The 9697-nt window shown below is 45.6% G+C and overlaps 1 long non-coding RNA gene across 1 annotated transcript; it reads left to right on the top strand.

The window, feature by feature from the left end:
• Positions 1 to 404: 404 nt before the first annotated feature.
• On the top strand, positions 405 to 8123 carry LOC147017001 (uncharacterized). The gene is made up of 3 exons (XR_015049706.1): positions 405 to 681; positions 1088 to 1256; positions 7828 to 8123. It is a non-coding gene; the product is annotated as an uncharacterized LOC147017001 (long non-coding RNA).
• Positions 8124 to 9697: the final 1574 nt, after the last annotated feature.

Here is a 9697-nt window from a genome sequence, read left to right as displayed (position 1 = left end):
TGTGCCGGAGAATACAGTTACACGTGAGTGCCAAAGAAAACCTAGGAAAAAGTTTTTTGGGTTTTTTTTTTTTGTTTAGACATGCTCTGAAAATGCATTCACACAAAGAAAGGCCGTTAAATGATGGAGCTGTTCCTCTTTAGTTGAGAACAGTTAGCGTTCTGGTCGCAGGCCCTGTTGGCTCATCATGCCATTCTATCTTGCACTCTGCTTTAAAAATCCTACTTTTTTTCCCCAAGAACAACTCTTTTTACTGTGTGATCTTGAGCTACCGAAAACAATTTGTACATTGTTTTCCGATTGGCCACATGCCCACTGGCTTATTAACAAAGCGTTTTCACTTTCATCACGGTTTAAAGCTGCTGGTCCGGCTTTTCTCGGAACACTACGTGTGTGGCAGACAGCGTACTCTTCCATTATGTTGGTGCGACATGCTGAGACTGCTGCGATGGGGAGTCTATGACAGATGCAAAACAATGGAATCCATCGCGACACTGCTCTCGCACTCCCCTATCCTCTCTTTCCTTTATTAATTTTCTTTATTTTCATTTGTTCAATGTAAACTCCGCCCCACCCCCAATCCCACTCCTTTTTATGTACAAAGTCGAGGCTCATGGAGAAACTAGAACAAAGAACGGATCAGGACATCACTAAACAAAAGGAACAGGAGAAGAAGAAGAGGTAAATACACACAACAGCAGGGTTGAGGGACAAAATGGAGGGATACTAGGACAAGTAAGGGATGTGGGGAAGAATGAGGGATAGGGGAGGTTGCATTGGGTGGGTATAAGATGGATACAGAAGCAAACTCTCAGGAAGGAAAACCTGGAAATTTGGTAGGAGGTGGGCTTGGGGAGGGTTAATGGGGGGTAGAAAATATCTTGGTTTTGGATGAGGGATGATGTGAGATGGAAGTGAACTCTGCTGTCTTGAAGACCTGGAGGGAAGAATGAGATTGAGGAGAATTGCGAAAGCTGGTTCCACAGGTGGGGGAAAAAGGAACAAATGAGTAGAGGTGAGTCGTGTTTCTGGATTTTTTGGAGTTTCACTAGAAGGGGGTTGATGGTGGACCGTGTGCACCCTTCAGGGACAAAGCATGGAAAGAGCAGATGGTGCAAGACCAGAAAGAAGGCGGTAGAAGACAAAGAGACTGCCCTCCTGTCTGTGATGGCGAAGTGATAAGCTCATCGTCTCAGCTTTGTCGTGGAAGATTCCAATGATCTTGAAAGCCTTGGTTTCCATGGCAGCTGAGCATGGTGTGAGGCATCACTCTTGAGACACACACACACACACACACACACACACACACACACACACCTGAGCTGATAAGGGAATACAGGGAAACGTTAGGGGAGTTGAAGATATAACTTTCGTGATAAATCGGTACAGTTAGTGGTGTGATGCTGTAATTCAGCACCTACACCAAATCCTTTAGGGGGTTCACCCACCACACCCCTTGTTCCGAGATCCCTGCTGGCTGTATGTGATATACCACAATGAAAAAGTATTGTGAAGCTGAAAATTACAATTGAGTTCCATGATGAGAGAAAGAAAATACCTTGACCGTAGAGCCGTATCAATTGGTCATCAAATTAAAAATCAATGTCAAACTGGAGGGGTTAGTGTGAAAGGTGTAATGAGTGTAAGTGTGAAGAGACATTACTTTATAGATATGTGGAATTCCAGTGTAAATGGGTGCTCTGCAAGAGATTCCCCATATTCCTCAACACCCACAGTATGTGTATATTCCATCCGGTTCATCGACCCCGCCAGATTATGTTTCCTCAGAAAGACTTTCGCTCTGCCCTGACACCATTTTACTCTGTGATGTCTTGCCTGTGTTTACACATGGCCTAACTTTCTCGCCATGACGAAAGGGATATCGAGGTGGTGCACTCTGGGAGTGTGGCGCAGGAAGAGGAAGCCGCGCCGGCCCTCCTTGGCGCCGAAGTACAGCAAGGGCTATGTCGAGTCTAGCGCCGAACTAAACGCACACTCTCCCTGCGCATTTCCTGCACAAAACACTACGCCCAGCTACTTGATTTCCTTGTACAAACAAACCCTAAGAAGCCGTAAAGGAACCATTGTACACCAGAGCTTAGTTGGCCTCTCTCGCATAGTCCAAAAAGCCGCTGATTTTTTTTTTCCCCACCCCAAAACGGACTTGCGGCCTCTGCCCTTTTTGAAGAGAAAACAAAACAAGTTTTAAACAGAGCAGATACGGCCAAACACAACCAGCCACATCCGTAAGCGGAAATATTGCGCTCTGTGGTAGCTGTCAGGCCAGGCCCATGGGCAGGGATTAATGCTCGAAATTGACACAAATCAAAGCCAGCTGTCATGTCAATGTTAGACAAGACATGAACGCAGCTTTACACTTGACGTCCCATGCTATCTTATTGTTTTCATTTATCTCTTTAAAATATTTGATTAAATTGCAAGTTGAGGAACCATTTTGGAGTTTTGCGTGGGGTGGTGGTGGAGAAATCTTCAAGGAAAGGTGTAAATGATTAAGTGAATGAAAACAACAACCAACAAAACGAAGGAATAAATGAAACGAATACACAAATATGCAAGATCAAGTTGTTCGAGTGATGTAAAAGGGGCTGCCAATCGGCTGCTCCACTTTCCTGCATCCTGGTACAGCCAAGACCAAAGCCTTACCCTTATTCAGCGTGCCAAATCGCTGCCAGAACTCATTGCTCGACACCGAGTACCGACATTGACTCGATTCCACCCTTTTCCCTCGGCTCAGCTTCATCTCTCATATTCGTTTCAAGTTATTTGTTTTCATTTTGCATTCCACCAAACGGACTTCCGCCAAGTTAAACCACACAACTGGTTGCCATGGCCAGCGACAAGAAATATAGTGCGCCATAACTTGGCAGTGTCCGACAACTGCAGGAAGATGCAATGTCGATGAACTTTAAGAATTTCCATTAGTGGTCTTATATAAGACAAGCTGGGTCACACGATAAACATCGGGATATTTAGACTTTAGCAAACCATCAACAAGATTGATGTTTAAAGCTGGAGCAAAAGTCAACGTGAGAGTGCACCATGGCAATGATGGGCCAAATGGCTTCATTTCCTTTATTGAGGTGAGTTTATTGATTTCAGACGTATAAATAAACAGCCATACAGAGATTTGTCTTGTGGTGGTTGTGAGGAGGGGGCTTGTGCTGATGCCCTGACCATGGGTACCCCACCACCTTTGCAAAATCTGGAGGACATTGGTGCAGCCATTTCTTCTCTATGATTTTTAGACCGACCCACATACATAGAGAATTTCCTTGCAGGGGCAGTGGGGAGTGGTGGGGGGGGGGGTGTTTGATACCCTGACCTGAACTTGGTACTCCCAGCACGTAACAAAATTTGGTGGAGATTGGACGAGTCCTTTTTTTTTACCTCTCACTGAAGGTGTATGATGGTTATGTTTTTACCCCTGTCTTTATCTATTGGTTACTTGCAAAATCCAAGATTCACAAGTAATATCTATTAGAAGTTTTGATCTGTCATTCTGTCTGTCTGTCTGTCTGTAGGTCTGTCTGTTCTCCTCCAGGTCACATTTTTACTCCAATTTCCCTGAAACTTCACTATTGGGTGGAGGAAGTGACAAGCTGGAAGCCTATTGTTTTTCAGATCAATCGGTCACATCAATCGTCAATTTTCATCCAATTCACATAGCCATTTCACTTGAGATATATATATATATATATATATATATATATATATATATATATATATATATATATATATATATATATATATATATATATATATATATATACATGTGCAGTACTGCATATAAAACATAAAAACATGGGTGGACGATGATCCCTGATCGTTGAGGTGAAGTCTTGGTCGGACCATGTGAGTGTCGATTAATTAGGTATTGTTTGAACATGAGTTGGATCATGAGTACATCGATTAATTCCTTATTAATTATTGGATATTATTGTCAGGTCAGGCCAGATCAGATCTCTGATTGCAGCAGGTATCATGTAAACCTGTACTAACCTGTTCTGTCGTCGGGTTGTTGGCGACTAAACCGTCTCCCCCCCCCGCCCCCCACAAGGTTTTTGGTGAGGAGGGTGTTTGGATATGGACACCCAGCAGGATTAAAAACAAAACCTGTCAAAGGGCGGAGGAGCTCCTTGTGAGCCAACGACCATCCACATCTCGTGCCCAACTGTGTCTACAGACGTCCTCCTGCAGTTGGGTTACTTTTTTATTAGGAGGTTGGTGGCAGGATTTGCACTGCGGCCACCGTAAAACCCTTCATTCCGCAAAATGCAAAAACGCAAAAAAATCTGAAAACCCACTCCGTGGGAGTACCTCCTGTGCAGCTTCCCTTCGCAGGGCAGCTCACCGGGTGACAGGATTGGGGCAAAGCCTTCGGGACCCCCAATCTTTGATGATAGGAGGGAAACCACGGGGTAACATTCCCGGGTCAGATTGTGGGAGAGGGTGTCGGAGTGGTGCTGACGTGTCGTCCACCAGACGGCGGTCTCCTTGGATTAACCCGAGGAGGTCCCTTCGGGTGGGTGCCTGGAATGTCATATCTCTAAGAGAGGATGATCACCTGTCTCTGTTATCATCTGAGCTCAAGCGCATGGACATCCGTATTGCAGCACTCTCTGAGATTCGGAGACCGGATTGCGGTGAGATCATGGTGAGTGGTTACACCTACTGTTGGTCTGGTCGCTCTGATGGTTACCATGCCCAAGGAATTGCTGTAGCTGTGTCCAATAAGCTGACTCCAATGATAATTGAGGTAACACCGGTCAGCGAGCGTATTATGAGAACTCATCTGAGAACTCATCTGAGCGTATTATGAGAACTCATTATGAGAACACTCATATATTATTATGAGAAGGACTCATCATGCCTTGGGTGTCATTTTCCTGGTCTCTGTTTATGCTCCGACTGAGGCAAGTGATCTCACCGTGGAGGACGCATCCCATGCCACACTTGAGTCTGTGGTTGATCAGTGCCCCAGACGAGATACACTTCTAGTCTGGGGGGATTTCAATGCATCGACTGGAACTGATAGGGATGGTTATGATACATGTGTTGGTCCCCATGGGTCAGGAACTGTGAACCTAAATAGCACAAAGTTCCTTGATTTTGCAAGAAGTCATGGACATTTTGTGGTTGGTTCATGGTTTCAGCGACCACAAGCTCATCACTGGACTTGGTATTCCAACGCTGGCGGTGTGGCAAAGGAGATGAAATCCGGGAGAATGGTACAATCCCAGCCTGGGCTGGATGATGGCAAGCTCAAGGATGAGAAGGAAGCTGAGGAGTTTGCGAACAGGCTGAGTGGAGTTTGGGAGGGGGCGGGGGGTCTGGGTGCTTTGGGAGATCCTGAAAATTTGTGAAGTGCCTTCAAGACCACTGTCCTTGATGTTGCCGGTGGATGTCTTGGGACTCATCTTGGGGCGAAGAAGAATTTTGACTATCAAGGGACACTGGATACCATTGATAAAAGTCTCAGGGCCAGGCTGAATGGCAGAGCTGAGCTGTTCAGGGAGCTGAGGCGTAAAACTGTACGTGCACTGAGGGTGGACAAGGAGGCCTATGTGCGAGGAATCTGTGAGGGGGTAGAGCATCACCTGTGGTTAAGTGATTCTCGTCCTGCTTACAGGGTAATTCACGCATTGCATTCCGCCAAGTCCATCCCTCGGTGTACTGCAGTTAGACAGAGGGTGGTGGGCTCTTGACAGGGGAGTCGGAAGTGAATGCCCGCTGAGCCGGTTATTTGAGTGGTTATACCAGGCTCATGCACAAGCTGTTGAGTTGGACGTCAGGAGTGTAACAATCCCTGTTGCTGATCCTCCAATCAACTGTGGTCTACCTTCATTTGGAGAAACACAGGATGTGGTCTACCCTCCCCCTCCCCCCCCCATTGAAATGGGGTAAAGCTACAGGGATCTGTGGCATCCATGCTCAACTTCTCAAGGCTGGTGGAAATGCTGCACATTGCGTGTAGTTCTGTGCTCTGCCTGGAACACAGGCATCATCCCAACTGACTGGAAGAAGGGCCTTATTGTCCCTCTCTGGAAAGGGAAGGATGATCGCCAAGACTGCACCAACTACCAAGGGGTGACGCTGCTCTCAGTGCTGGGCAAGGTCTTTGCTTGGATAATTCTTGATAAGGTTCACCACAATCTGCTTGAGCACCAGCGTCCAGAGCAGTCAGGCTTTACACCAAAGAGATCAACGATTGATAGTATCCTTGCAATTTGGGTCTTCACCGAACACAGACGAGAGTTTCAGCGGGGGCTGCTTGCAGCCTATGTTGATCTCTGCAAAGCGTTTGATTCAGTGCATCGAGATAACCCTTGGAGGATTCTTGGTCTTCGTGGGGTGCCACCAAACCTGATTGATCTGATGTCTGAGCTCTACTCTGGTACTGAGAGTGCTGTGAGTTGTGGTGGTACCATCTCTGACTTATTTCCAGTTGATACTGGAGTTCATCAGGGGTGTGTGCTGGCCCCCACACTTGTCAACATTTGAATGGATTGCATTCTGGGGAGGATGTCGGAGAGATCAAGCTGCTGTGCATCGTTTGGGAATGTCAAGATCTCTGATCTTCATTTTGCAGATGATGCAGACATCTTTGCGGAGATTCCAGATATCCTTTTGGGGGCCCTCGAAGTGCTGAATGAGGAGTTGGAGCTGCTGGGATTACGTGTTTCCTGGGTCAAAACTAAGATCCAGGTTTTCAATGACATCTTGGATGCTGCTGTCCCATCTGTGCCTGTTTGTGTTGAGGATGTTGAGGTCGTGGAGAGATTCACTTACCTTGTCAGTGATATTCATGTCTCTGCTGGCTGTAAGCCAGAGGTCAACAGATGCCTGGGTTGGGCCTGGGGAGTCATGGATTCACTGGATCATGGGGTGTAGCACTGCCGATACCTGTGCGGGAGGACGAAAGTCCGAGTCTGCAGGTCCTTGTTGCTTCTAGTCTTGCTCTATGGATGCGAGACTTGGACTATGACGAAGGATCTGAGAGGGAGACTTAATTCCTTTGGTACCAGGTCTCTTCCGAGAATCCTTGGCTATCACTGGTCGGACTTTGTGTCCAACGAGTAGTTGCTAAGAGAGACTCAAATGAGATTTGTTACCTGCATCGTCTGTGAGCGGCAGCTGCGGCTGTATGGACATGTGGCTCGTTTTACTGATGCTGATCCTGCTCACCAGATTATCTCAGCGAGGGAGTCTCGTGAGTGGAGGAAGACAATGGGCCAACCACGTGCCTCGTGTTAGCAGCAGGTTGATCAGCATCTCAAGGAGATGGGGATGGGCCAGGCATCTGCCTGGGGGATGGCACGACGGAGGCCCTTGGAGTACCGGCGGAAAGTGGATGCAGCGACGCGCTGCTCTGGTGAATGCTCCCATATCTGATCTGATCTCTGTGTCTACGTTTATTTATTACGGAATATTGGAACATACCTTTTGGACATTTGGAGCCCTTACACCTTTTAGGGTGTAAAGGGTATGAAGGGTCTCAAAAGGTCCAAATGGTGTAAAAGGTCTACAACCCTAGAGACCATTTTAGACATTTTACACCCTTTGGACCTTTTAAAACCCTTTATGCCCTTTACCCCCCTTAAACACTTCAGTCCCCTAAGATCCCCTCGGACCCTAAGACCCGATAGACCCCATGATATCTTCTGTCTGAGGGCCTTCTGCAATAATACTTGAGAGTCACCAGTCATAATCAAAAGCCCCCCCCCCATTGTTAAATCTCCTTACTACTAAGCTAAGAGGGCACAAAATATAATTATTTCATTAAATTTCTGTTTCTGTTTTTCTCAGGTTCTGCTCATCTTTGTTCGTGGCAAAGAGAATGGTGCCACGTGGAAAAGAGAAAAGTCCCACATGGCAAAGAGAAAACGGTGCCCATGACACCAATTTCACTCCCATTATTATCAAATGGGATATTTTGGTGATTTTCAGCTCACCTGGAACATGGTTCCAGTGAGCTTATGTGATCGAGCATGTCGTAGGTGAGTTAGTTAGTCAGTCAGTGAATCAGTCCGTAAACACTTGTCATTGTTGCTTGAACGAAACACACAATTTTGATTAAACTTGGCCACAAGCTTCATATCTAATGCCTAACAAAGGTATATTGACCACATCAAAATCTGTGCTCATTAATGGGGTCTACGGGGAGGGGTTGGACCCCCCCCCCAAAAAGAAAGGTATATGCTCTCTTCTCCAAAACTAAACACACGATTTCGATGAAACTTGACCACAACCTTAATCACCTCTGATGTACAAAAGTGTATCTACTGCATCAAAATCTGCACTCAATAAGGTGGTCTTTGAGGGAGGGGGGCTGGGGAGGTTACACCCCCCCAAAATAGCTATTTGCTCTCTTCTCCGAAACTGCACACACAAGATGAAACTTAACCACTACCTTCATCACCGGTGATGCACTAAAGTTTATTTATGATACTGCACTAATGATATCGATGAAACTTTACCACAATGTTCATCACCCTGGATGTACCAAAGTTTGTTCATGACATTAGAAAAATAACATTAAAAAATACGGCCTGAAGGGGAGCTACGGGGGTTGCTCCCCAAAAGACATATTTGCTTTCTTCTTGGAAGTCACACACACAATTCCAATGAAACTTGACTTCAACCTTCATCACCCGTGATGTACCAAAGTTTATCGACCGCATCAAAATCTGTGCTCATTAAGGGAGACGGGAGGGTTTTTGAACCCCAAAATAGGTATTTGCTCTCTTCTCCAAACTACATAGACATTTTCAATGAAACTTGACCTCAATCATCATCACCTGTGATGTACCTAAGTTTGTTCACGTCATCGAAAAAATTCATGGTCTGAGGAGGTCTGTGGGGGGTTTGAGTGACTTAATCCTGATCCAGGTGAGCGTCAGGAGAGGCGTTCCTATGTGTATTATTGCCAAACCTTGATATTATTATATCAGATTGAAACTTACACAGCTTATTTGTATGTATGTAGAGTATTTGTGTTTGAAATCCGCTTAAAATTAATCAAAGGTTGAGGCCAATACCATCCAAAACATGTAAAACACCCATAAGGCAACAATTAAAAAAATGTATCAACCAAATTTATTATGCACAACATTCCATCACGTAAAACACTTAACAGGTCAAATTTTCCAAATTATTAAGTTGCTGTTTCCCATGTCAACTATTGTTTATTTGGTTATTGCAAGTATTGTGCTATTCATGAAACATCTATCTTATTACTTGGCCCCAAAAATGTTTTTAACGAGTGTTGATCACTTCCGTTTGTTTGTCTGTCCGCTCACCTTTTTTTTTGTATACCTTGTCGAGGCTCGTATGAGAGCTAACACACAACACAAAGCAAGGGGGCATGAGACAAGAGGGGTGCGAGTGGGAAGGACAAAACAGTGGGGAAGAGACACTAGGAGATCTGCAGAAGTGAGAGGGATGGGGCGGGGAACATGGGGAATAGAAGATGGATATTACAGGGACTTTCAGGAAAGAAAGCAGGGAATTTGAAGAGGGTGGGTTTGGAGTGGATTAATGGGGGTAGAAAAGTTCGAGGATTTGGATGGGGGACGATAAGAGGTGGTGGTGAATAGCTATTTTGAAGGCCTGGAGGGAAGAATGGGATTGAAGAGCGTGAGGGAGTTTATTCCAAAGGTGGGAAAAAAGATTAATG

This window comes from Eptatretus burgeri, chromosome 11 (genome assembly GCF_056783735.1).
Source record: "Eptatretus burgeri isolate ZD-2024b chromosome 11, Ebu_testis_v1, whole genome shotgun sequence".
NCBI lineage: Eukaryota > Metazoa > Chordata > Myxini > Myxiniformes > Myxinidae > Eptatretus > Eptatretus burgeri.
This window is presented reverse-complemented; position numbering and strand designations above follow the sequence as displayed.